Source organism: Linepithema humile, chromosome 1, assembly GCF_040581485.1.
Source record: "Linepithema humile isolate Giens D197 chromosome 1, Lhum_UNIL_v1.0, whole genome shotgun sequence".
NCBI classification, from domain to species: Eukaryota; Metazoa; Arthropoda; class Insecta; order Hymenoptera; family Formicidae; genus Linepithema; species Linepithema humile.
This window is the reverse complement of record NC_090128.1, coordinates 29,669,610-29,692,605: the sequence shown is the minus strand read 5'-3', so window position 1 is coordinate 29,692,605 and position 22,996 is coordinate 29,669,610. Positions and strand designations below refer to the sequence as shown.

General features: G+C 40.9%; 1 protein-coding gene across 3 annotated transcripts in view; it reads left to right on the top strand.

Moving 5' to 3' along the window:
* Positions 1 to 22,996, top strand: part of qin — a 153,058-nt gene that overhangs the window by 40,217 nt on the left and 89,845 nt on the right. The window lies entirely within an intron of this gene.

Below are 22,996 nucleotides of genomic sequence, written 5' to 3'. Positions count from 1 at the left end.
ATACTCGGGGAAAAGTAGTACGAGCGATGAGTGCCATTACCGAAATATCCATCTCTACATCCTGCTTTAATGAAAGTAATTAATATTGTAATTCTCTCGAGAAGTGTAATTGACTTTTTTTTTTATTTTTAATATTAATTGGAGTACGTGAGAATACGATTTCGCGGAGCACGACTCGTGCTTAATCTGCATAATTTTGCGGAAATTATACACTGAGAAAAATGGTTTTATTATATTAACAAAATTCTTCTGGTTGACCGTATTTTAGTCGAACGAAACAGAATTTCTGGTTATTGTCACAAAATTTTACACCTTATATCAATACCGTTTGGTTAACTTTACTATAAGGATTTGAATAAGTTTTCTTGTTGGATCTACAAAACTTCTTGTTATATTTACATAAATCGCAGCGCTCTGCAACAGTTTTGTTATCACTCACTAAACGGTTGATCAACTGTTCGCCGCATTCATTTGTTACACTGCTACTGCGCCCTCGCTACTCGCGGCGTGTATCGCGCGCATTAGATCTTTCGCGAAGCAATGGCGTTAAGTAGTCGGAACAGTCTCAACTGAGCTCGCTAAAGTTTTACGTCGCGTCGTAGAATCTATTACGGAATATTAGTTAGGCCGATGGCAGAGAACGAGAAGTAAGCACTTATGTCTGTCGTAGACGTCTGTCGTGGACGTATGGTAAGGCAGAGAAAAACGTAAGTCGTGAAAGGTTATTGGATCCGTGTGGAAACGACTACGACATACATAAGTTTTTACGTCTCGGTCTCTGCCATCAGCCTTACATCCGAAAAGTTTTATGATCACGTGGTGTTTTTTTTTTTTTTTTTTAATAAAATATATGTATACCAGTGATGTAATGTTTCCTACCGGGCTCGGGAGCCGGGAGCCCGGTAAGAAACATCACATCACTGAGTATACTTTAAACCAAAATATATTGTTAGTATTTTACAAAAACCACACCTATCCGAACTTGTTTTTTAACTACAAAGTTGTGTTAACCTAACAAAACGATATAGTAAAGTTAACAAGAAATTCTGGTAGAGTTTTGTAAATCTAACAACACAATGTAGTAAGGTTTACAAGAAATTCTGGTAGAGTTTTGTAAATCTAACAACACGATGTAGTAAGGTTTACAAGAAATTCTGATAGATTTAAACAGGATGAAATTTAACAGAATCTTCTGGTAATTTCAACAACAAATTTGTTTCGTCCATTTTTGAACAAACGTACTAGTAGAATCAACCAGAATTTCTTATAATACAACAAAACTTTTTTTCCAGTGTAGAATTTATTGGAACTTATCTTCTCTAATCTTTATGGCCCATGCGTTTAAACGAGAGCGACGTAAAACTAAGTCCGCGTAAAGTCTGAATGAGCAAATACTAATTACTCCGAACGCATAAGATTTAACGCATCTGCTCGCTTTATCGGGGAAAGGCGCCGCAAGTGGCGTGCGTAAAGGAACGAAGTTAGCCTGCTATCTCTTATAAAGGACACGAAACACAGTCGAGTCTGCGAGTCGTTTAAGTTTCATTGGCTTTCGCGCGAAATATTAAGATAACGGACGCATGAAAGCGACAGCCGGCTGTCTCTTACTCCAGTCTGACAATGACCGTTGTTTCCGCGCCACCGATTTCGGTTTTTTCGCTCGTGTTGACTCTCGCTAGCGCTGAACGCGTTACCTCGTAAAGAGAGCATTGCGTGGGTCGAAAGGAGAAATTACCGTTCCCGGTGTAATTGCACGTAATTGTCTATTTCTGATTAAGCTAACTACTTTCCGAGGGAAATTTTTAAGCGGATCATAAGTCTCGGTTTTCCATTAAATCGATCATTATTTGCGAGATTAATTGCGAAAGCGATATGATTAAGAAGAAAAGTATGATGGAGAGATATTAAATGAATAATTAATTAAACACTTCTTTGGATCATTAGATTTAAAGATAATGGCAAAGATTGTTCTTGCCTTCTTCGGACATTTGAAACTTACGTCTAGATATTAGCGACATTGTATCCAGCAGGAAAGAGCACGAGTGTTGGGAAACTGATGTCTAAGAGCGCAGTTTAAGAGAAAGAAGTCTGTGTTATGAATGCAACAATTAGACTTTCCACGTAGAAAAGAATTGCGTTCTTTCACTGCAGATCATTAAAACCGAAGCGGTGGATGTTTCGCCGTAAATAGCCGTTTCGCGAGTGCCGCGAGTAATGTGCGACTCGGCGACTTCCTATCGGCGTGTAACGGAGGGGTGGCGGCACGTAAAAGCCGGGAAAAGAGCGACGGTGGAACGGGAGAAAAATATTTCGCCGGAGACGGACAACAGTTTCGCGGCTCCGGTTGCGACTGACAATTGCCGCCACGGTTGCTGATATGGCCGTTATCGGCGCTATTTTTTCAGGCGTGGCTCGTGGTCAAATTAAACAAAAATTTCCATTCGTAACGAAAGCGCAAAAATCGCGAGCGCGCTCGGGCGTGGCCGCTTGCAAAATTAATCGTCCCCCTCCGAAAATGTTGGTTGCGATGTAGCCGCGAAATTGTCTCGCTTTCGCATAACGAGTACACACGCATTTCGAACAATTAAGGCGCTCTTGTACAATCCGTTGGAATTTTGGTAATTTCCGCGACGTGTCCACACCGTGAAAATTTTGTCGTTTGTCTTAACGATAAGTGGCGAGAAAATGGGAATCTGAAACGCGCGAATTCATGCGACGATCCCGGGATCTGCGTTACGTCGCGCGTTTTTCCGTCGCGCGAATAAAAGCGAAATTTCATCCGTCATAGCGCTACAAGAAAAGGAATGAAATTCACGCGTAAACACGCGCGGCATTCATCTTCAGCGGTTGAGCGCGTCGAGGATTAATTACATTTCGGAGCGCGAGCGCGCTAACACGTTGATTCCACAAAGTAGGGAAAAAGGGACCCCGTCTGGCGAGCGAGTTTTTCAGGGACGATAATTGTACGCCTTTAGGTAAGCGTCTTCCGCACAATAACGCGAGGCGACGTCGGCGATGTCGGCGTGAAAACGCCGAGGAATGGAGAGGTAGTGTGCTTAGTTCAACCGAGCGATATCAGGTCTCATTGTTCCGCGACTTCGGGCTCTTTGTCTCTTCTGTTTCGAAACGTTGGCGAGGGCGGTCGGAGAAGGACGGAGAAAAACAACGAGCACATTCTCCCGCGTCGCGGCAGCGACACTTGGAACTTGCCAGTCGGAGCGATCCAGTCGCCGGCAAAAGGGCGCGAGCGGCGAATACCGCGATGCACCGCGCGCGATCTTGCATTACGAAAGTCTCGGTTTACATGCCGCTGCTTAGCGGCATTATCGCGGGGCGTATCTCCTGATGAAATTCGAAGCTCGCGCTACGCAAGAGAAAAAGCAAGAGAAGCATTTATTATTCTTTCAGGGAGCGATGTTTCAAGAAACGGGATATGCGTACTCACGCTAATAGCGCGTTGCTCCTGCCGGCTAATATATATAATATTATATACAATCGTCCGAAGCAAATTACGAATACTCACGCTATTTCAAGCGAAAGATAGATATCTCGCGGGAAGAAACTGTATCGAGACGTCTAGTGTCCGCGAAAAGAGAAAAGGTTACGGGTCTAATATGCAAATGAGCGTACATTTACATCTAAATACTAGTTAGCGTATTGCGAGACATGAGACGTTCTTCGGGGAAAGCGTCGAATTCACGACGTGAGTCTCGCATTGTGCGAAATGCATTTTGCAAGCAGCAGTACATTTTGATGGCAGAAGTAAAAGCCATCGTCTTTTCCGGCGGCTTGAATTTTTATTTCGACGATAATTAATAACGACGCTCGCGAAATTTGGGAAACGACACGATTTCGACAACGGGTCCCGCTTAGGAACGGATCTCTCACTGTTTTTACACGTTTCTCAGAGTCGCTTTGCGAGAACTGTTGCAGAATTATTACAATTCACTTTCATTATCATGATACAATGCATCTCCGCGGTGGAGAACGCGAGGTCGGAACGGCACGCGCTCGCAATTGCTTACGTCACGTCGCTTTTGTTTCCGAGCGCGGCTTCCCACGTGTAACCTAGGCGAGGTTGCATCAAATTTTAACCTCCGCTGTGCTCCGTTGTGTTTCCACCGCGCGACCTAGACGAGGAAAACATTTTACTGACTTTCTCCAACGTTTTCATAAAAGACACGACGTTGTACATCAAAGTCCTCTTCGCTTAATAACCCGCGCATTGTTAATTTCGGCCCATGTCGCGGCCACTCTCTCGTTCCAGAAGAGACATGATAAACTGAGCGCGGCACGAGCGCGAAACTTTATCCTGTTCTTCGAACATTAATCAAACTCTTATTAGACAAAATACATTTATCATCAATTTATTGCAGGCATAGCAGTGCGCTTAATTGCATCGTCTTTGTTATCATTGAGAAATTACTCTCTTTTCACTTGTCATATAAATCTTCGAGATCTGTCACATTTTTTTATACGTTTTCATTTTAATACTTGCCTAAATTTAATTTAGAATATGCATGCGCGATTAATTGCAATTGGATGCACAATAATTATACAATACATTTGTCACTTCGTGACACGCAACTTTGGCAACTCCAATTCATATGTCACTTCGAGCGACGCTCGGCGAAGTTCAAGGCCAAATTAACATAAAACCCGGACAGACAATTGCCCAAGGCGTCGAGATATATTTAGTCCTGACTGCTATCCTAAATTGCTTCGACATACATTGCTTTATCTTATATTTATCAAGTTTATTTTGCTTTTGCGTTGATGTAATTTGGATCGCTCTTAACGCAGAGAATACCTCGAATCAATCTTGATGCATTTTGTCGAGAATATGTGTTTTACATTAACATGATACAGGAGCTTTTCCATTTATCGTAATATTACTCCGATATGAACTCGAGCATGACATAACGATCGCTCAGACTTGCTGCGTGTACACGATACTTTCGCGGTACATTTGGATGAGATTTAAATACTTCCTACATTTTCTCTTTTTTACAGACATTTATAATTGCAGATTTATCAGTTCAATTTATTTTCGAGCACGGAAACACGCATTATCAGTAACAAGCGCCTTTCGCGCTATTTCAGGTTTTTTAGAGCTTATTATTATGAATATTTTCCGTTATGAAAAATAACATTAAAGATGAAAGTAATTTGTAATCAAGAAATTTTCCTTAGCGTCTGATACTTTCCAAAAAATGTTACACTACATTTATTATACCCGCCGTTATTTATTTTGCACATTGCTTTCACTAGCTTCCAATTATTTCGGTTTCAAGGCTAGGACGAGTCCATCATACAATCAATAACCGAATCCATCACTTTCTACTCGACGGACAAGTTTGACAAACCATGCAGACACTCTGGCCGGTACATTATGGCTATTGATACGTTCTTTTGAGACTCACATCAACCTGAGACGAAGGATCGCACTTTCGAAATAGAAAACGTGTCTGTCGGCCGCCGTGGCGGACCGAACGCGATCCATTTCGGTTGAAGACGTCGCCCGCACTTTGATCGAATTTTCTCTCCGTAACGAACGAGACTTTAATTGAATTCATGCTAATTCGCGTGAATTCTGAATTTTCTGCGCGAGATAACGATCGGCAGTTTCACGCGAGACTCTTTTTTCGCACGGGAAAAGCGTGGAGCCGCTCTTTATTTTCCCAGCGGGATCTCGCTTTCCATCTTTTCATAATAAAAAGAACTCGCGCGAAACTGTCGCGAGTATTTTCAGCGGCACAGAGCGTTTCACGAGCGGGAAAAATTCGCGAAACTTTCCGGTTATATACGAGGTTTCCCAAAACGATGTGTATCACGCCCGACCGTTCTGCCCGGGGAATATTTAAAGGCGACCTTTCGCACAGTCGTGAGAGAGAAAATGATAGCATGCAAATTATACGCGGGAAATATCTTCCGCCATTGTTGTACATCTTGTCGGAACATTCTGTATCATTTCGGAAACAAAATCTGCGCCACTTCAATCGGCATTGTCGACTAAATATCATTAATACCGTTTCCATTTGATCGAGCAATTATTCCTCATTTTCATTTATCTGTTTACCTCACTTTTGCCATGTTTGATGATCAATATTGCGTACTTCCCGTTGCGAACATCGTATCGCGAACGAGGTATAAACAGATTGTATGTACATACATTAAGTTGGTCATTTATTACGTTTTCCCCTCAAAAGATTGCGTCTATCCCACATGTTTTGGAACGATGCTATTTCGCTATTTCTACCTTCATTTTTATATCCGGCGGTTTAATTAAGCCACGTTAGATAGCGGATACAGTGATTGAAAAATCATGTAAATTTACGAAAAAGTTGATGTGTATTCGCTGAAAATTTTATGAATCAGGCAAATTCTGTATCTATATCTTTTTAAATTTAATTAGGAATTTGTTTGTTTGACGCGTAAAAACTTGTGGGAATATAATTAAAGGGATTCTAACACAGCCTTTGGCTGTGTAGAATGAAAAATCCTTTTCTGTAATTAAAGTACATATGCTAACATACGGACGGTCGATTTGAAAGGATTTTTCAAGCCACGCAGCCAAAAAAAAAACGAATTTTACGAAAAGTCGAAGGTAAAACAGATACGTCTCTGTTTTACATTATTAATGTTTTTTTTAATTAATAATTAAAAAACATGTTTTTTTGTATGTGAGACACGCTCTTCAGAATGGCGATATTGACGCGTTGCCGCCAGCCGCCGCAATATCTAGGTGTACCGGATTAAATTCGCATTGCACATGCACCGCTTCGGTTGGACGGCCATTAGCCATCAGCGAATTATCTGGCAGCGACGGCTAGATTTTCTCCCAACGACACCATCACGCGAAATATTCGCTCGAAAATCTTCCTGAAATTTACATGAATCTCACTGGAATCGCATTAGAATTATAATCGCCGCGTGCGTCGATTTCCGTTTGTTTCCGTTGAAAGGCTACATCTGTTGTACGCATCGCGATCATTATTTTACAATTATTTGTTAAGTGATTAATTTGCAGCTGTGCAATTAGGTGCTAATTAATGAACGAGGCAGAGTTTTTTGATGTATTTTTGTGGTTTCTGTATTTTTTTATTTAAACGTACATACTTTCTAGCTTTTTTTATTCTCGATATTTACATTTTAACAGCTAAGCGTGAAAATCTAAGAATGGAATGGATCATCACGAACTGCACGTTTTTGTCGAATGAAATCTTCAACGATGATCCCGCTTTCATGCCTCGAGACGCACACATGTAGCTGCGCGGTCAAAGTAATACTGACCCACAAAATCTCGGCGAAAAAGGCACGCACAAAGATGGTAGAAAGTCCATTCCCGAAGTGTTTATTCCGGTCAGACTCATTTCCATCTCCGGTTTCGCGTCTGCATTGGCGGACCCGGCAGAATGGCGGAAAACTAGAGCGAGTGAAAAGGTCTTAATTATACGAGTACGAAGGGCCCTTTTACGATAACCGAATACAATTTCCGCACTTCATACAGTTTTTCTCACGGCTGGAATTTTTAATCGCGCAATTCGACTCTATTCATAATCAACATTCGTCGTTGTCGATTCGCGAGTGATATTTGTCGTGTTTCATGCTATAAAGAAATGTACGACAGATACAAAAATTTTTACTTATTCTAGTGAAATCTGTTCTCGAAAACCGCTCATCAAATAATAAACATACAATAATAACGTTTACATGTAATTTTATCTTTTACTTTTTCAATGTATGATTTTTATATTTTATTTTATTTTAATTTTTTAATTATTATTTTAAACAAATTGCTAAATAAAACTTAATATTGTAGTTTATATAACGTTTGATTGTGTGTTTACTATGGCGGCCAACGTACGGTTGCGGCAGTATTTACATTTTTTTTTTTGTAATATTTACCTGAGTTTTTCGTTCGAATAAGTTGGATCTCTTTTTATCAATCGTGTTTGCATTTGTGCGAATCCATCAAAATGGCATTGCGGTGTTTGTTTCCGCGCGAGTCCTTCACTTTTGTTTCATAAGAAATGTAAATCAAGTAGATCCCTCCATAAAACGCACTGGTATAAGTTTTATAAATATATTTTCCACGATGTGAATTTTCTTTCTGATTAAAGTACTTTATCGCTCAAAAATAATGTGCGGTTTGTCACGTTTGTGACGACGAGAATCCATTATACTTAGTGTCTCGCCCTTCGAGATTACGAAGGTAGTATCGCTACTTATGCCTAACTGATCACACATTTTAGAGCTAATATACACAAATTTTTGAGAGGCCCGCGGTTGCGCTCGTTGCGCTCGTTGCGCCGCCCCACGTTCACTTTTGTCATTCGTTTTTCTTGTGCCATGTGGATCGCACGTTTTTTCTTTGTAAACTTATCGGGAAAGTAGTTCATCAACAACAACAATGGGAAAACACAAGAGATCTCGCAGTAGAGATAAAGAAAACGATAAAATCTGGAAAAGAATGAAAAGATTGGAGGAGTTAATCGTGGAACGCATCCCGTCATCGCAACCTCTTCGGGAAACTAACCTCAACACGGACACGGCAAACTCTAAAGGCAAATCTTTATTTACAGATCACTCTTGTACGGGAGACAAGATGTTCTTAAACTAATCTGTATCAGAGACGAAATGTATTAATATCAATCTTGTACGAGAGACCAAAAAAAAAAAAAAAAAGACACACGGACGAGCTTATACGTGAGATAAGCCATGTTCCGAAGAAACTATGGCCTATCTTACACGAGAGGTAAGGCAGGGCCAAAGAAAGGCGTTCTTCCCACTATCAGGTCCTTCTTATATCTTTCAGGTAATGATCTGAAAAAATTGACATACACTGAAAAGGACACAAACGTAATAAAAAGTGTGGAAATCGCCGAAGCATCAAAAACACTAGACAAACCAGACTCAGGAAAAGTAACGGAAGAACCCCAGTTAGATTTAGATGAATCACTCTTATTAATTATGGGCGATGAACCTCCAGCTTCCAAAGAGGAATTAAAAGTACATTCAAGCATCGCCAAACGTTGGGGTCCTTGGTTCAAAACTTCCATAAAAAAAAAAAAGAGGAACTTTGTAAAAAATATCCTAGAGCTGGTTCCTTCTCTCTCGAAGCTCCTATCCTTAACGAGGAACTCACAAGATGTCTCAAAGAAAGTGCTCTCAAACGAGACAAGTATTTCAGCATCACACAAAACCTAGTGGGCACAGCTCTAGCAGCCTTGGTTCCGACTATTACTACCTTAATTGCATCAAATACGGAGGATTCTAAAAAAGCTTTAACTGATGCTTGGAATTCAGCCCGAATTTTAGTAGAAATACATCGCTCGCAGACAATAGCTCGGAGAGCCTGTATTCTCCCAAGCCTTTCAAAACCTTTTGCAGAAGCTTTGGAAAAAAGAGAAGCAGATACCTTCCTGTTCGGAGAAAAGCTTGGAGAAAAAAATAAATCAACTAAAATCAGTAGATAAACTCGGCCGGGAAATAAAATTACAATTCCCTAAAAAGCCTACGCCTCAAACAAAGCAGTTAAACTGGAAGAGCCCGTCGGTGTCACAGAACCAGAAGCCGACTCCCCAGACGGGCTACAAGTCCAAATCCCCTCAGAAATCGTCGGCACACAAGACTTCATCGAGACAGAATCTCTCGTACCCTCGGTCCAGTCATTATCGCTACAGGGACTACCGTTTCAGACGTCGCTCGTAGATATTACCACATCAACACAGGTAACGCGAATTGCAGGCATGTTGGCGCATTTTTATGAAAAATGGAAAGAAATCACGTCTGACAAGTTCATTCTACATTGTATAAAGGGTTATATTATACAGTTTGAAAACATACCCTTTCAAAACTATATTCCAAAGCAGAGTTGGTCATCTAAGGAAACAAAAGATCTCGAAGAAGAAATCTTAAGGTTGCACGACCTGGGAGCAATTGAGATATGCTCTCCAGTAGCTAATCAATTTATATCTAGCTATTTTTTAATTCCTAAACCAGGAAATAAATCAAGATTCATACTTAACCTCAAAGAGCTTAATAAATTTATCAAGACAGATCATTTTAAATTGGAAGATTTGAGATCAGCATGTAAATTATTGGATTCCGGAATGTTCATGAGCACAGTCGATCTGAAAGATGCTTATCTCCTTATCCCAGTACATAAAAGCAGTAGAAAATATCTGCGTTTTATTTTCAACAATATAATTTACGAATTTACATGTTTACCTTTTGGCCTTTCAACCAGTCCATTCATTTTTACAAAACTAATGAAGCCGGTAGTGAATTGGCTTAGATCAAGGGGATACTAGTGGTGGGCGATGTTAAAAAAAAGCATCGATTTGGAAATAATCGATATAAAATAAAATCGATGTTTCAAAATCGATATTTTGCCAAATAAATCGATTTTAATCGATTCTTTTTTATCGGGACAATGCGCGCCTAATTTAAATAGCTGCAACTAAAAGGAGAAAAAAAACCGGCAAAAAATTAATAAAAAATTAAGTAAAGTATTATTTTGCTTTTATTAATATCCCTATTTTTTATTATTTTACTTTTTATTTATGTAGATACAAAATTGAGCATGGAATATTGATGTTCCTGGTAATGGTTTGAATGCTGTATGATTTATAATTTTATCTTGTTTCTCTTATGATTCCAGAGTTGTGTATCTGCCTCCTTCAAATACATACCTATACAAAGAAAATATTTATTAGTTCTATGTTCATAAAAAAGATAACCGAATAAAAATAGTACAATGAGAGTAAAGGTAGAAGCTTGAGAAACACGTTATAATTTTTAAAAACCCAAGAAATTTGATATATTATGCTATATTATTAATTCCTGTAAACATATTACACATCTTGTACATAATTTTATGTACAGTAAGAACACATGCTTCTTAAATTAGCATTTAAACAATAAGCTTAAATAATAAGATCACCGTAAATAAAAGTGCACAAAGCAATTTATAGTTCTAAACAACGTTTATGAAATGTGCCAATATTCTTTGTTGAGGGAACTAAGAAACACTAATACATTAAGTCTACCTGCCGTAAGTCGACTACGACGTTCAGCCTTAATCGCGCCGGCTTTTGAAAACAATCTCTCTGACGGTACGGATGTAGCAACAACACTTAAATATTTTAGAGCGCATGAGTGTAGTGTCGGATACGCAACTTTCAACTTGTCCCAGTACTCAATGGGGTTTTCAAATCGCGAAATAACTGGCTGATTCAGATACTGTCTGAGTTCGAGAACGAGATCATCGCCATCGGAAAATACCATCGAATTCTCGGAAACGATTAGTTTATCATGAAAACTCCATACACTATTTGCTATCTGCGGATTATTTTCGTCGTCCATCGCCAACGTAATAGGACTTACGTTTTGATGTAGAGCCGTTTTAACAATCGTATTAATTTTCGCGACTGCACTCGCAGCGAGAAGAGGCTTTTGAAAATGCAGCCTTTTAAACCGCGGATCAAGAATGGTTGATATCGCGAGCAGCTCGCGAGACTCATAATCTTTAAACCGACGATGTGATTTCGCTAAAAGTTTCTCTTGAAACTGTTGTCCTATTTCAGTGCACGGATTGCGTGTTCTAATAACAATTATCATACAACGAATAATCGGAATGATCAAACTCGATGTGACGTATGTGTCCCCGCTGCATTCGGTTATTACATTTTCCACAGGTTTTAAAAGTAATACTATATCCTGCAATAAATCGAGTTCTTCACGCGTAAGCATTTCTACGGGCCCTTTGCACTTAAGAGAGATCGGATATACATACTCGTGGAGTTCAAGAAATCGCTCGATCATAATTAAAGTAGAATTCCACCTCGTGGGAACGTCTTGTTTAAACTTGAGAAGTGTTGCTTCCGTTTTTCCGTCTCGTTTTTGCAGACGCCGCAATTCGTCCGAAACGGCGACGCTGCGTTTTGTTATCGTGACAATAGACTTTACTTTCGCGATTGCTTGTTCGACCCCACGCGAAAATGAACCAAGTACGGACGATTAAGTCTAACCTCCTGAGGCTTCTCTAATAAAGAATTCATGTCTTCATGTACAGATGGAATTAACAAAACACACATAAAAAACACTCGTAATAGATGCAGTGCATACTGCGTACTGCGTAACTGCGTATTGCGTAGTCTGCGTACATACACTATACACGTGCCGCGTGCTTATACCTTATACCTTGTACTTATACCTTATGCCTTATACCGTGTTTCGAGTGGGCGACATCTGTATTTCACGAAGTGAAGGAAACTTTGATGTTATATTTTAATAATCGATTGTTACTCGATGTATCGATCAGCAAAAACATCGATTAAAATAATCGATGCTGTAATAAAAAGCATCGATTTTCTAAACATCGAGTGAGCATCGCCCACCACTAGGGGATACATGTCAGTAATTTATCTCGATGATTTATTATGCTTAGAAGAATCTTCAGAGCTATGCGAACAAAATTTACAAGTATCTTGCAAATTCTTCCAATTATTAGGATTAATTATAAATTGGGAAAAATCGAGTCTAATTCCTAATACATCATGTAAATAACTGGGATTTATATTAAATTCAGTGGACATGACCATTACTTTACCTGAAAAGAAAAAAGAATCGATATTAACTCTTTTATACAAATTTCAAAATAAAACAGTATGTAAAATAAAGGACTTTGCTCAACTAATAGGCACTCTCGTTGCTATCTGCCCGAGCGTAGAATATGGAACGAACGCTATATTGCAAATCTCTGGAAAGAGCAAAAATAGAAGCATTACAAGCCAAACAGATGAATTTTGATAACAAAATGAAAATCCCTAGTTTTGTGAGAAAAGATCTGAATTGGTGGAAAAAAAAAAAAAAACCATTCCACTAGCACGTAGACAAATCCGAAAACTTACCTTTGATATCGAAATCTTCTTAGATGCATGTCTCACAGGTTGAGGAGCCTTTTGTAATGGAACGGGAGCTCATGGAAATTGGAGCATCAAAGAACAATCTTTAGACATCAACCATTTAGAGCTCAGAGCGGCACTACTAGCTCTAAAATCCTTTGCGAGTGACCTTACGAATCAACAAATTCTCTTAAGGATCGATAATACGACAGCTCTTGCATACATCAATAGAATGGGTAGTGTAAAGTCTACAACCCTCCATGAACTCGCTACAGAATTTTGGAAATGGTGTGAAGACCGTGATCTCTGGGTTGTCGCGGCTTATATAGCTTCAAAAGAAAATAAGAAAGCTGACATATTATCTAGACAAATTAACGAAGACACAGAGTGGACTCTGGCTGATTACGCTTTCCAACAGATCACTAAAGTTTTTGGATTTCCAGAAATTGATCTGTTTGCCTCTAGAATCAACACAAAATGCAAAAAATTCTGCGCTTGGGATAGAGATCCAGAAGCAGTGGTTTCAGACGCCTTTACAATAAATTGGGAAAATCTAAAATTTTACGCATTTCCACCTTTTTCTATCATTGAAAAAGTGTTACAAAAAAAAAAAAAATAAGAAATAATAAAGCATCAGGCATTGTAGTAGTGCCACTGTGGACTAGTCAAACTTGGTTTCCACTATTTAAAAAAAAAAAAAAATGAGTCAAGGCGACTGGTTGTGTTTTGAACCTAATCAATACTTATTATCATCCTCTTTCAGGAATCTTCCACACCCACTTGCGAGAAAACTTACCCTGGTTGCCGCGAAATTATCCGCCAAGCGTTTCTAAAAAAAACAGTTCCAAAAGAAGCCATCGCAGTTCTGATTTCTTTTTTAGAAGAGTCAACATTAAAACAATATGACAGTACCTTTAAGTTGTGGTGGAAATTTAATCAAGAACGAAATCAAAGCTTTTTAGATGTCTCATCATTCAAAGTATTAACTTTTTTAACTTCAAGATTTGAAGACGGAGTAAAACATGGAACAATAAATTCTGCGCGAGCGGCATTGGCGCTGATTTCGTCAGACGATATTTCCAAAGATCCAATAATCTCCAGATTCGTAAAAGGATGCTCAAAACAAAGACCAAGTAGACCGAGGTATGATACCACCTGGGATGTGGATCCGGTCCTAAGACAGTTAGCAGCATGGCATCCTATACAGTCTTTAACCTTAAAGACCCTCTCTTATAAACTAATAATATTATTAGCACTAGGAACTGCTCATCGGCTCCAGACATTTCCTTGATGAAACTAAAAGACATTATACGTTCAACAGAAGGCATTGAAATTAACATTTCGGACCATATTAAAACTTCAAAAAGTGGTAAAATACAACCGACCCTAAGATTACCATTCTTCAGGAGCAAGCCTGAACTATGCATTGCTAGTACTTTACTTCATTACTTAGACAGAACGAAAGAAATCAGAGGTAGCGAGCAAAGAATTTTAATCTCCTTCAATAAACCACACTGTAGAGTTAAACAAGACACACTTGCTCGTTGGATAAAAACAACATTACAAGACCTTGGAGTAGACAAAAAATACACTGCACATAGTACAAGACACGCTTCAACTTCGAAAGCAGCACAGAAAGGTGTCAGTATTCAGGAAATAAGAAGAGTAGCAGGATGGTCTCAAACTTCAAAAGTCTTTGCTAATTTCTATTGTAGACCAATTATTACTCATGACAATAACTTTGCATCTACAGTACTGCTTCCATTAGACATATAATTCATACTTTTTATTTATTAATTCTATGTTTATGATAATTAATTGTATCCACAATACTGCTTCCATAAGACATATAATCTATAAAAATTTTTTTATTATCTTAAAGTATTTCTTGGATATCTAGCTACAAACTAAATAAATAAATTGATTAAATTAAATTAATTAATTTAAAAAAAAAAAAAAAAAAAAAAATTTGTACTAGCTCTAAAAATTTACCTTCGTAATCTTGAAGGGCGAGACACTAAGTATAATTGAACGATCAACCGAGCCCGCCTTCGGCGGGCTCGGTTGATCGTTCAATTTTATTGTATAAATAGAGAGGAAAAAAAACTTGCAAAATTACATTCAGAGATATATAGAAAACGAATTTTTTTTGCTAGCGTATTATCCCTAACATTTACTCTCTCGAGGGATTTTCCGTCTTCAGCCCGACGGCGTTCAGTCATTCAAAGCGAGATCGATGTAGTCGGAAATTTCATTTTCTCTCTTTTCAACACCGGCGCAAGCCGAATCCGCTTATGACGCTTCTTAGGATTAAGCGCGTTGCCTTCGATGTTCCATAACGGGCGAACACGCCATAAGTCGCTTGATCAAAATTTCAGCGGCCGACAACACCAGACGTGCAAGCGCTGCAGCCACTCTATTTATCAATTTCCCTTGAGGTTGTTTCGTTATTGTTGATTGCGAAGTTTTCATGCACGCGATAATTACTAATTTAACGACGTCGGAAGATGAAATTATTAGAAGAATTCTAACGTGGGTATTTTTCTTAACTTTGCGACTGATCACGTAATATTATGTATGGCTATAAACAATTATGGGAAGAAAGGTTAGAAATTAATGCACAATGTAAAGTGTTTTAAATAAGAGAATAGACAGAAAAATCGCTTAAGCAGTGAACGGTAATTCTTCTTTTGATTAAACATTTGCAGCTCTACAAATCATATGAATACGTTATTAAATGCGTCGGTGGAAAAACACGCGATCAATGTTGAACATTTTAATCATCAAAGTTGGGACGTGCGAGAATACACAAATAGGTAACAACGCGCTTTTGGAACGCACGCTATTGAGATCTGGTTAATTAGCAGTCGAATCCGCGATGACAATAGCTTTTCACACACAAGTCACCGAAAGTGCCCGACGGAAAATTCGGAATCGCACTACGGAAATGACATTTAACCGCGTCGGCTGGCCAATGTTTTGTCAATGTTCGAAAGGTTGGCGTCAATGACAGACCACTTTTCGCGAAGTGTACCAAGCGAATCCTATCTGTACGCACTGGTGTGCGCATTATGTTCAGCACCGCGATGTTTTGTCATCGTCGAACCAGTACAGACAACCGCGAAACGTAATAACGAGACCACGAATGGACATGTTCTATGCACGCAGGGGTTTCTCGTCACTCTTGTTGTCAACCTCGGTCCCTTTTTGTCGTTTATCCGCACGCTTCTGTCGTGCACATGTGTCAATTGAGACTATCAATTAATTGCTTCATTTATACATTCCTCGACGAAATTTAACAAGAGCGTTTCTTGTTATTTTTCTTCCTTTTCACTCATTTTCATTCGTGTTTTGTCGTTATTTCGCTTATTGCTTATTTATTTAGAAATTCAATCTTTACTGCAATTATTTAGAAGGATTAAAATTCATATATTAGTATTCATGGAATTTTCATATTCGAAAACCTGAAAAATTTGACGAACTTTGAGATGTATAGGCGTAGCCTATTTGCGATTTTTAGCTTGACACGAGACATTTACACGTGTAGAACACCGCTTTTCAGTAGTCGTTACACGTGTGTAGAAAGCTCAATAGGGAGGGAAAGAGCAAGAGTGGCAGAGAAGATGCGAGTGGCGCATGTATCTCTGTAATTGAGTGTCGGCGAGCTCTCAAGCTCGGTCGGTGAGAGTAACCGCGGGATAAAAAGGGCAGAACGCGTCATCTCCGGCAGATAAATGTAATTAAAAGTTACGCTACGGTGCTCGCTTTTGGCGACAGACCTTTCAGCGCCGCAATATTTTTTTCTCTCCTTATTTTATAATTATTTCTTCTCTCTCTCTCTCTCTCTCTCTCTCTCTCTCTCTCTCTCTCTCTCTCGTTTGCAACACGCGCTGGCGGCAAGCGCAAGTGTAATAATCATCGAGCTGGCCGCGAACGAAGGTGACGGGCACCCGCCGTATGAAAATTATCGCGTTTTGCGAGAGAAACGCAATTGAAAGTTTTATTAGCGGCCACGGTATGTACACGTGTCGCTTTTTTCCCCGCCCGACGAATCGCGAGACGCGCATTAATCATTCGCCAGATAAACACACCACGGGCCGACGCGCGGTCGAGAATTGTCCGTGCATGTTGCCGGTGCGCGCGTTCTGCCTCCCTTCGCCGACCCAGCGTTACGCCATCCGCCAAACAATTTTACATAACATTTTGTTTACATGGCCGTCACGCGCGTGTTCTTTTTTACCGGCGACTGCGATACGGCAAGTAATTTGCTTTTGTCGAATGAAACCGTTTTGTTTGTTGCATTTTAATTTCAATCGCGTCCTTCGACGCACGACTGCACCGGAAGATGAGCACGCGAAAGAGTTCTTTTCTTTTTCGTTTTCTTAGCTTCAATATTGTCTTTGTGAGAATAATTATTACCGTGTACTACATTTGAACGTTTGGTACTTCAAATAAGTGTTTGACTGACATTACTTTAGAATTGTAGAATATTATATATTGCGAAGTTGTGTCGCAATATGTCTTAGAACTAACATCGCGCCTGCATTTTTATTGCCACATGCTACGTAATTATAATTATTGTGTCTCATTCGAATTTAACGATTAATTCGACTTCTTGTTGTTTCGTCGAGCGTCTCGCGACAGCAGGATAATTTTGCAGGAACTGAAGTCACCATAACTTCTGTTCCAAGACACAAGACAATTTTCAGCATCACGACGCTGTTAGAATAGAGATAGTAATTTCCTCGTTCGCGTGAGCGCAAGTAGCGAGGAATCCGCGCGATGCAAGATGCAAACGAAAGCAGCCTCCTTGCCGCTCCTGCGTTCACTCTTATTTTCGCAGTCCGCGACCGATTATTTGCTCGATATTTCTCTTTCTCTCTCTCTCTCTCGCTCAGTCTGTGAGTAGCGGCGAGGCCGCAAGCGCGGGCGCAGTCACCCATTTTGCCTCGGCGCGATTCCGAGCTGGCAGCATTATTCAAATAGAGTGCGCGCACAATTTTTGCACGTTGCCTCCGACCGCGGTCACTCATTTTTAATAACCGCGTCGTGTGGCGGCGCACAAGCCTCTCCTCTTCTCGCGAGATCCAAGTTCTCGGGGTCTCGTTCCGCCGCGTCTAGGGACGTATCGTTCATACGTACGTACTATCCGCCTACCCTGCGTCGCGCGTATCACGCGCCATCCGTCTGCTCGTTCAGCGCGCATACGAACGACCGTTTACATATACCGGGCTCGCGCTCGCGAGGCAGGCACCGCCTCGATCCTATGAAACTTAAATTTCCTTCGAAACGGCCGCGAAGTTACGCGCGCGAGTGACGTTTCAGAAATTTTTAAGGCAGATATCGCTCTCTCTCTCTCTCTCTCTCTCTCTCTCTCTCTCTCTCTCTCTCTCGCCCCGCTCCACCGCCATCTCCCGCCCCGCTGCTGCTTTTCATCTGCTCGTTGCCGCCTCCACCGCCTCACCCCCGGGTCCAGGTGGTGGCTCACGTGAAACTCTTGCCCCGTGCCGGAATTACCGACTCGCCGGCATAAACTCGCGTGCATATATCGAGTGACGTAAAACTTGACGAGAGGGTAGCTCGAGAGCTCGAGAGGGACTGAAGAGAGGAAGCGGTTGGATGGTTTGGACCTGAATTTGGCGTTAAACCCCCCCCCCCCTTTCTTCCTTTTCTTGCTTTCTCTCTCTCTCTCTCTCTCTCTCTCTCTGTGTTTTTCTCTTTCTCTCATTTTCCATCCCTCTTCTCCACCCGTCAGCTTTCCATCCCTCTTCGGAACGACGCTCTCATTTCAACCCTGGCATCACCAACATTGCCGCGAAATGGCGGCCGTTCATTTATGTGTGTAAAGGCGGCGTATCATTTCGTGGAAAAAGTCAAACTACCGAGAGTTCTAACTTTATTTTTAATAATTCGACACACCTCGATAGATTAAACAAGTAGTTGCGGCCATTAAACTAATGAAATTAACTTGGGATAAAATTGAGTCGCCCGAGCTTCACACACGTCGTTCATTTTTGTTCACAAGACAAATAGCTCTGTACCGAGAGAGAGAGAGAGAGGGGGGGGAGGGGAATCGAGGTATGGAAACGTAATATGAACGAAAATGGATAGAGCTTGAAATGGGAGAGAATGAAAGAGCGAGATAGCGAAGCGCAGGATGAGCCGGAGCTGTGCGATATTGGAGTTTTGAAATCGATAGTTGGTGACGCGCTTCCGATTTAATCGATGAAGCTCGCGCGCAGAGTGTTTGCGTCGTTGATATTGTTTGAAATTCTGCTAATCGATCGAAAATATTATATAACGACAATTTCACAGATGCTTACGGATGTGTGTTCGCTTTGTAGTAACTGCTGTCGAAACCAGATATCGACCAATCCTCGATTATCTCGTCATGGCTGACCGTTCTCTTTTCGCGAGGGATGGATGTGCAACGCGAGCGTAAAATATTACACGGCCGACGCAATATTCGCACCGTTGTGGCATAACTTTCATAATTACACGTGACATTTCATTATTATATGTGCGTCACTGCATCGCATTACACTACTAATTGTCGTATACTAATTCTTTGGCTGTGCGTGGTCGCACATATCCTTCAATGGAGTGAATTTTGCCACAACAGCAGGATTCAGAATGTGGAAAAATAGAATTTTGAAACACAAGATTAAGTAGTCTCTGATTAAGACTCTTTGTTTATTAATTTATAACGCAAGCAGCAATTTTTAAAGTGCCGTAATTGCAGTTAGCTTCTATCTTGTTTGTCTGTAATTTCAGAACAAGCGGTTTAACTTTACGTAGCCGAAGAGTTAAAATTACGAAGATTAAATTTATAATCGACTCCGACTCGGTAATCATGTAATTTTATGGTATACACAATCCACAATCGCTTCGCGGTTTCGATTGCGCGCGCGCGCGTGCACTCACGTCGCTGCATTTTCCGCGTTCGCTCTGGACTTAAATGAAATTTAATCGGCTCTTCCGAATTGATCGTCGCAGATTTCGAAACCGACTGCGACTGGATAATTTGTTTTATCGTCCGCTAACGCGACACTTATTGCATCGCGGCGCAGGTTTACACGCTTTTAGGAACAACGTCGGAACGATGAATAAGAGGATTAAGGTTGCGCGAGTGGAAAAGCCACGTGACACGCCGTAAGGCCGCCGTGACAAAATAGAGTCCATTTATCTTGTCCTGACTACCATCAGGTTCTTAAAGGGTTTGCGTCGCTTTGTTTTATCTTGTTATCCCTTTTGAATGAAGTTAGTTTTCTAATTGTGAGCTGCACCCAGCCATATAAATAGTAGTACACGATACATTTAAGGTATACGTATTTCTTTTATCGAATAAAGTTTCTAATTAAATCGAATGAAATTTAAGTTGGATCGTAAAAAATGGGTAAACAAAAATTATAGAAGGTAAACAAAATATAAGAAAGTCAGTGTAACTCTAAAAGGAATCGTATCTTAATTAAATCAATGAAGAAATTATTTAGCTGGTTTTCTAATTCGAAAGTATATTTCAATTTGCGCGTTCAAGTTTTATGTGGCCAGTTTAAAAGTGATGTGGCGCACGAATCATGAAAAGTGGAAGTGAAAAAGTTCGTAATCCTTAGACAGCCGCAGACCGCCGTGGTTCGTCTATGATTAGACGACTTCGCCAATGATAATTTGGCGCCACTCATTTCCACGCACGCGTAATACTTTGCGGTTACGTCTTACTGTTACAATCGGCATCGCTGCACGCAGCGACGACATTATACGCGAAACCGCCGCAATTTCCTGAGAGGCACGCGTGTCTGGATTAATTCTGTAATGTCTGGTTTCGCGTATACGATTTCGCGAGGCAGCGAATACAAGTGGCGGCAGCTCGCCTTCTCTCATTGGTCGCGGCACTTTCTCCGCGGATATATCCCGGCGAGGAATTTCGATTAGGTCTCTATCATCACGGATACATCTTCGCGCATGAAATTCTACTTTCGCCGAAGTCACGCGCGTCCTCCATTTCCGTAAGGTTTTTATCGTGCGATTAGATTATGACGAATCGGCGCTAATAAACAGACTGTGAGATTTCATTTGGATTAAGGTGCGTTTATACACGCGATCGTGAATTATTGGTGCCGGCGCAACGGCTATTACACGAGAGCTATCGCGCAAACGTTATAATTTTCATTTAATACGTTTCTCTATAAATTATACACCTCTTTTTACATTTTGTAAAAATTATTTGCCCACGCTAATTTGTTTCTTCATCTTCTATTAATTCAGTTATCCGAACACTTACGTGTTTCCGCGTCGACGCCGACGGCAAAAGCTTCGCTTGCTGCTGTATCAGTACACGCGTCGCTGCGATCGATAGCAAAGGTACAATTAAATATAGTCCTATAGAGATAACTCGAATAATTGATCTCGATTTAACGCATCGCATTAACGGGATTGTAAATTTCGGCTTTGCGAGAACGGCGGTGCGCGCGACCCACGATGAGGTAAGGGGTTAACTCGTAATTAGCGAATGGCAAAGCCAGAGCAGATATCGAGCAGATACTCGATACCCGGCGATATGAAAGCGCGGCACCCACGCGTATAATGTATCGGGCACAATAGAGCTCTCGTGCATTTTTCTCTAGCTAAATTATTCTCTAAAAGCATGCAGGATGGAATTCTCGACACCGTTTCAATTAGCAATCCTCGAAATCGCGATCATACGCCACGCGAGTGATTAAATTGTATTAAATTTCGATTATGCGACTGATCTCCACAGCATGTTCGCTAATGCGAATATGTCACGGAACGCGGCAGCTTTTTCCAAACTAATGTGTAGGAAAGCAGGCGGAAACGTAAGCATGCTCGATCGATTTTTCGAAACGCTCGCACGGCCATTAGAGCGAGAAGAACGGCCGAGCGAGAGGGCCAATCAAACCGTCATTTGTAATCAATTAAAAGCCAATAAGCCCAGTGCTGATTGGACGACAGTCGCGGGAGTACGCCGCGAAAATGGGAACAATAATAGCAGATCATTAACAGCGGTATAGGGTTTATTTCTATGGGAGCACGTCATTGTTGCGTCACGCCCACCAGCTCGGCCGGATTGTTGCCGCTAAATTCAGTCGGGTGTTTGCAATGTATTTTGTCGGTTGCACCCTCGACGTCGGATTAAACCCTTGCGCCGTTTTCTAATTTTGCGTCGAGCTATTCGTGTAACGACGCTGCGTTGCACATTCAAGAGCTCGCTCGATTTTCCGTGGATCGGGCGAGGCGTCGTGGCGATGCGCGCGCGCGCGCCATGAACGAAACAACAACGGTTGTTTCTCCGTGAAAATTATGGGGCATAAATTGACCGGGATTCTCCGCCTGTTCAATTCGAGGGTGGAATCCGCCGAGGCGATTTCCCTGCTCAGGTTTAATACGTGGACAGTAAAGTCGGAGCAATTGCTCTTCCGTTACTTGCAGAATCAGCACTTCGAGCCTCGCCATTTTAACTACGTCTCTCTTTTTGCATAGAAAATTTAAAATCTCTTTACAATTTCAGGACTTAATCATGTGAAAATAATGATTTGGGTTTGATGTGCCAGAAATAAATTAAGAACGATTAGATACTTTTGCTTCTCCGAACATCGTTTTTCTTGTGCTCACGCGCCGCAAAAGTCTGTGCTTGGAATTTGAAAATATTGCAAAAATTAGGATGACGTTATCGTCAAGTATATTGCGCGGCAATAGTAGACGATGGGCGCGAGAAGCGCGTTTGCTGCTCGGAATAGGAGTTGGGAGAAAAGCTTGCAAACGCTCGGCGCATGAAATTGCTTGCCAACCGGCCTCTTTTTCAGCATCTAACACCATCGCGATTCGTGTAATCGTGCACTTTGCTCCGCTTCTCGCCGCAACACACAACAAGAAACGCCGCATATTTACGCAGCTTACAAGTAGATGTACGCATCGTTTACGATATAATGACGCATATATGCTCCTCGCACAAAACCGTGCACGCTTATTTTTTTTACCGATGCCAGTATCAATAGATTTTTGGCAAATTCGCGGAGTTATACATCGGAATTAAATTCAAATCAAATCCGAGTAAAATATTCAAATCA